Consider the following 9,100-nt stretch of genomic DNA (forward strand, 5'->3'; position numbering starts at 1 on the left):
ATGCACACAGACACACACACTGACACAGATACACACACCCAGAGAGATACACACACACAGACAGACAGACACACACAGACACACACACAGAAACACACACACAGACACACACACAGACACACACAGACACACACACAGTGACAGACACACACACACAGATAGAAACACACACAGACACACACGCAGACACACACACAGACACACACACAGACACAAACACAGACACATGCACACAGACACACAGACAGACAGACACAAACAGACACACTCACAGACACAAACAGACACACACACACAGACAGACACACACACACAGGCACACACACATACACAGACACAGACACATGCACACAGACAGACACACACACAGACACACACACAGACAGATACACACACACAGACACACACACAGACAGACATACACAGACAGACACACACACAGACACACACACACACCAACAGACACACACAGACACAAACACAGAGACACACACACAGACACACACACAGACACACGCACAGAGACACACACACAGACACACACACAGACAGACACGCACACAGACACAGACACACAGACAGACACACACAGAAACACACACAGACACACACACAGACACACACACAGACACACACAAAGAGACACATACACAGACACACGCACAAAGACACACACAGAGACACACACACAGACAGACACACACACAGACAGACACACACAGACACACACACAGACACATACACAGACAGACACACACACAGACACAGACACACAGATAGACACACACACAGACACACACACAGACACACACAGACACACACACAGACACACACACAGACACACACACAGACACACACACACCGACAGACACACACAGACACAAACACAGAGACACACACACAGACACACACACCCAGACAGACACACACAGACACACACACACAGACACACACACGCAGACACAAACACAGAGACAGACACACACACAGACAGACACACACACAGACACACAGACAGACACACAGAAACACACACAGACACACACACAGACACACACACAGACACACGCACACAGACACATACACAGACACACACACACAGACACACACACTGACACAGATACACACACCCAGAGAGATACACACACAAGACAGACAGACACACACAGACACACACACAGAAACATGCACACAGACACACACACAGACACACACACACAGACACGCACACACAGACACACGCACACAGAGAGAAACTTACACCTCGACACACACACAGACACACGCACACAGACACACGCACACAGACAGACACACACAGACACACGCACACAGACACACACACACAGACACACGCACACAGACATATACATAGACACACGCACAAAGACACACACACAGACACACACACAGACACACACACAGACACACAGACAGACACACACAGACAGACACACAAACAGACACACACACAGACACACAAACAGACAGACACACACAGACAGACACAACACAGACACACACACACCGACAGACACACACAGACACTCACCAACAGACACATGCACAGAGACACACACACACAGACACACACACACAGACACATGCACACAGACACACACTCAGACACACACACAGACACACACTCAGACACACACAGACACACGCACACAGACACACACACAGACACACACACAGACATACACACCCACACAGACACACACACAGACAGACACACACAGACACACACACAGACACACAGACACACACACAGACACACACACAGACACACACACAGACACAGATACACACACCCAGACAGAGACACACACACAGATACACACACACAGAGAGACACACACACAGACACACACACACAGACACACACACAGACACACACACAGACACATGCACACAGACACACAGAGAGACACACACAAACAGACACACTCACAGACACAAAGAGACACACACACACAGACAGACACACACACACAGACACACACACACACACACATACACAGACACAGACACATGCACACAGACAGACACACACACAGACACACACACATACAGATACACACACACAGACCGACAAACACACACAGACACACACACAGACAGACCTACACAGACAGACACACACACAGACACACACACACCGACAGAAACACACAGACACAAACACAGAGACACAGACACACACACACAGACAGACACACACAGACACACACACACAGACACACGCACACAGACACACACACAGACACACGCACAAAGACACACACACAGACACACACAAGGACAGACACGCACACAGGCACAGACACACAGACAGACACACACAGAAACACACACAGACACACACACAGACACACACACAGACACACGCAAACAGACACATACACAGACACACGCAGAAAGACACACACACAGACACACACACAGACAGACACACACACAGACACACAGACACACGCACACAGACAGACACACACAGACACACGCACACAGACAGACACACACAGACACACGCACACAGACATATACATAGACACACGCACAAAGACACACACACAGACACACACACAGACACACACACAGACACACAGACAGACACACACAGACAGACACACAAACAGACACACACACAGACACACACACAGACACACACACAGACACACACACAGACAGACACACACAGAGACACACACACAGATACACACACGCAGACACACACACAGACACGCACACAGACAGACACACACACAGACACACACACAGACACACACAGACAGTCACACACACAGACAAATACACACACAGAGACAGACACACACACTGACACGCACACAGACACAGACTCACCGACAGACACACACAGACACACACACAGACAGACATACACAGACAGACACACACACAGACACACACACACCGACAGACACACACAGAGACACACACACAGACACACACACACAGACACATGCACACAGACAGACACACACACAGACTCACACACAGACACATGCACAGACACAGACACAAACACAGACACACACACAGACACAGACACACAGACAGACACACACACAGACACACAAACACACACACAGACACACTCACAGACACAAACAGACACACACACAGACAGACACACACACAAACACTTGCACACAGACAGACACACACACAGACACACACACAGACAGATGCACACACACAGACACACACACAGACACACACACAGACACACACACAGACAGACAGACACACATACAGACACATGCACACAGACAGACACACACACAGACACACACACAGACAGATACACACACACAGACACACACACAGACACACACACAGACACACACACAGACAGACACACACACAGACAGACACACACAGAGACACACACACAGATACACACACACAGACAGACACACACACAGACACGCACACAGACAGACACACACACAGACACACACACTGACACACACAGACAGTCACACACACAGACAAATACACACACAGAGACACACACACAGACACGGACACAGACACAGACTCACCGACAGAGACACACAGACACACACACAGACAGACATACACAGACAGACACACACAGAGACACACACACACCGACAGAAACACACAGAGACAAACACAGAGACACACACAGACACACACACACAGACACATGCACACAGACAGACACACACACAGACACACACACAGACACACACACAGACACACACACAGACAGACACGCACACAGACACAGACACACAGACAGACACACACAGACACACACACAGACAGAGACACACAGACAGACACACACACAGACACACGCAAACAGACACATACACAGACACACGCACAAAGACACACACAGACACACACACAGACAGACACACATACAGACACAGACACACAGACAGACACACACAGACACACACACAGACACACACACAGACACATACACAGACAGACACACACACAGACAGAGACACACAGATAGACACACACACACAGACACACACACAGACACACACAGACACACACACAGACACACACACAGACACACACACAGACACACACACACACCGACAGACACACACAGACACACACACACAGACACACACACACAGACACACACACACAAACACACACACGCAGACACAAACACAGAGACAGACACACACAGACAGACACACACACAGACACACACAGACACACACACCGACACACGCACACAGACACATACACAGACACATGCACAAAGACACACACACAGACACAGACACACAGACAGACACACACACACAGACACACACACAGACACATACACAGACAGACACACACACAGACACAGACACACAAAACACACACAGGCACACACACAGACACACGAACACAGACACATGCACACAGACACACAGACACACACACACAGACAAACACACAGAGAAACGCACACAGATACACACAAAGGCACACGCACACAGACACACAGTCACACAGACACAGACATGCACAAAGACACACACACAGACACACACACAGACAGAAACACACACATACACAGACACACACAGACACACACACAGACACCCACACAGACACACACACACCGACAGACACACACAGACACACACACAGACACACACACACCGACAGACACACACAGACACACACACACACAGACAGACACACAGACACACACACGCAGACACACACACAGACACACACACAGACACACACACAGACACACACACACAGACGCACACACACAGACACACACGCAGACACACACACAGACACACACACGCAGTCACACACACAGACACACACACACAGACACACACACAGACACACACACACAGACACAAACACAGACACACACACAGACACATGCACACAGACACACACACAGACACACACACACAGACACACACACAGACAGACACACACACAGACACACAGACACACACACAGACACACAGACAGACACATGCACACAGACAAACACACAGACACACACACAGAGACACACGCACACAGACACATGCACACAGACACACACTCAGACACACACACAGACACACACAGACAGACACACACACAGACACACGCACACAGACACACACTCAGACACACACACAGACACACACACAGACACATACACAGACAGACACACACACACAGACACACACACGCAGACACACACACAGACACACACACAGACACACACACAGACACACGCACACAGACACACAGGCACACACACAAAGACACACACACAGTGACAAACACACACACACAGACAGACACACACACAGAAACACACGCAGACACACACACAGACACACACACAGACACACACACAGACACATGCACACAGACACACAGACAGACAGACACAAACAGACACACTCACAGACACAAACAGACACACACACACAGACAGACACACACACACAGACACACACACACACATACACAGACACAGACACATGCACACAGACAGACACACACACAGACACACACACAGACAGATACACACACACAGACACACACAGACAGACATACACAGACAGACACACACACAGACACACACACACACCGACAGACACACACAGACACAAACAAAGAGACACACACACAGACACACACACACAGACAGACACACACAGACACACACACACAGACACACGCACACAGACACACACACAGACACACGCACAAAGACACACACACAGACAGACATGCACACAGACACGGACACACAGACAGACACACACAGAAACACACACAGACACACACACAGACACACACACAGACACACGCAAACAGACACATACACAGACACACGCACAAAGACACACACACAGACACACACACAGACAGACACACACACAGACACAGACACACAGACAGACACACACAGACACACACACACAGACACATACACAGACAGACACACACACAGACACAGACACACAGATAGACACACACACAGACACACACACAGACACACACAGACACACACAGACACACACACAGACACACACACAGACAGACACACACACACAGACACACAGACACACACGCAGACACACACACAGACACACGCACACAGACACACACACAAACACACACACACAGACACACACACACAGACAGACACACACACAGACACACACAAAGACACACACACAAAGACACACACACAGACACACAAAGAGACACACACACAGACACACACACACACACAGACACACAGACACACACAGAGACACACACACAGACACATGCACACAGACACACACACAGATACACGCACACAGACAGAAACACACACAGACACACACACACAGACACACACACAGACACACGAACACAGACACACGCACACAGACAGACACACACAGACACAGACACAGACACACACACAGACACTCACACACAGACACATGCACACAGACACACACACAGACACACACACACCGACAGACACACACAGACACACACACAGACACACACAGACACACACACACAGACACATGCACACAGACACACACTCCGACACACACAGACACACACACAGACACACACAGACAGACACACACAGACAGACACACAAACAGACACACACACAGACACACAAACAGACAGACACACACAGACAGACACACAGACAGACACACACAGACAGACACACAGACAGACACACACAGACAGACACACAGACAGACCTACACAGACAGACACACACACAGACACAAACACACACCGACAGAAACACACAGACACAAACACAGAGACACACACACAGACACACACACACAGACAGACACACACAGACACACACACACAGACACACGCACACAGACACACACACAGACACACGCACAAAGACACACACACAGACACACACACAGACACACACAGACAGACACACACAGACAGACACACAGACAGACACACACACAGACACACAAACAGACAGACACACACAGACAGACACAACACAGACACACACACACCGACAGACACACACAGACACTCACACACAGACACATGCACAGAGACACACACACACAGACACACACACAGATACACATGCACACAGACACACACTCCGACACACACACAGACACACACTCAGACACACACACAGACACACGCACACAGACACACACACAGACACACACACAGACAGACACACACACACAGACACACACACAGACACACAGACACACACACAGAGACACACACAGACACACACACAGACACAGATACACACACCCAGACAGAGACACACACACAGATACACACACACAGACAGACACACACACACAGACACACGCACACAGACACACACAGACAGACACACACACAGATACACACACACAGACAGACACACACACACAGACACACACACAGACAGATACACAGACACAGACAGACACACACACACAGACAGACACACACACAGACACACACACACAGACACACACACAGACACACACACAGACACACACACAGACACATGCACACAGACACACAGAGAGACACACACAAACAGACACACTCACAGACACAAAGAGACACACACACACAGACAGACACACACACACAGAGACACACACACACACACATACACAGACACAGACACATGCACACAGACAGACACACACACACAGACACACACACAGACAGATACACAGACACAGACAGACACACACACACAGACAGACACACACACAGACACACACACACAGACACACACACAGACACACACACAGACACACACACAGACACATGCACACAGACACACAGAGAGACACACACAAACAGACACACTCACAGACACAAAGAGACACACACACACAGACAGACACACACACACAGAGACACACACACACACACATACACAGACACAGACACATGCACACAGACAGACACACACACAGACACACACACATACAGATACACACACACAGACCGACAGACACACACAGACACACACACAGACAGACCTACACAGACAGACACACACAGACACACACACAGACACACACACACAGACACACACACAGACACACACACAGACACACACTCAGACACACACACAGACACACGCACACAGACACACACACAGACACACACACAGACAGACACACACACACAGACACACACAAAGACACACACACAGAGACGCACACAGACACACACACAGACACACACACAGACGGACACACACACACAGGCACACACACATACACAGACACAGACACATGCACACAGACAGACACACACACAGACACACACACAGACAGATACACACACACAGACACACACACAGACAGACATACACAGACAGACACACACACAGACACACACACACACCAACAGACACACACAGACACAAACACAGAGACACACACACAGACACACACACAGACACACGCAAAGAGACACATACACAGACACACGCACAAAGACACACACAGAGACACACACACAGACAGACACACACACAGACACAGACACACAGACAGACACACACAGACACACACACACAGACACACACACAGACACATACACAGACAGACACACACACAGACACAGACACACACACAGACACACACACAGATACACACAGACACACACACAGACACACACACAGACACACACACAGACACACACACACACCGACAGACACACACAGACACAAACACAGAGACACACACACAGACACACACACACAGACAGACACACACAGACACACACACACAGACACACACACGCAGACACAAACACAGAGACAGACACACACACAGACAGACACACACACAGACACACAGACAGACACACAGAAACACACACAGACACACACACAGACACACGCACAAAGACACACACACAGACACACACACAGACAGACACACACACAGACACAGACACACAGACAGACACACACAGACACACACACACAGACACACACACAGACACATACACAGACAGACACACACACAGACACAGACACACAAAACACACACAGACACACACACAGACACACGAACACAGA

The sequence above is a fragment of the Giraffa tippelskirchi genome, chromosome X, assembly GCF_054371585.1.
Source record: "Giraffa tippelskirchi isolate mGirTip1 chromosome X, T2T-mGirTip1v1.2.pri, whole genome shotgun sequence".
NCBI classification, from domain to species: Eukaryota; Metazoa; Chordata; class Mammalia; order Artiodactyla; family Giraffidae; genus Giraffa; species Giraffa tippelskirchi.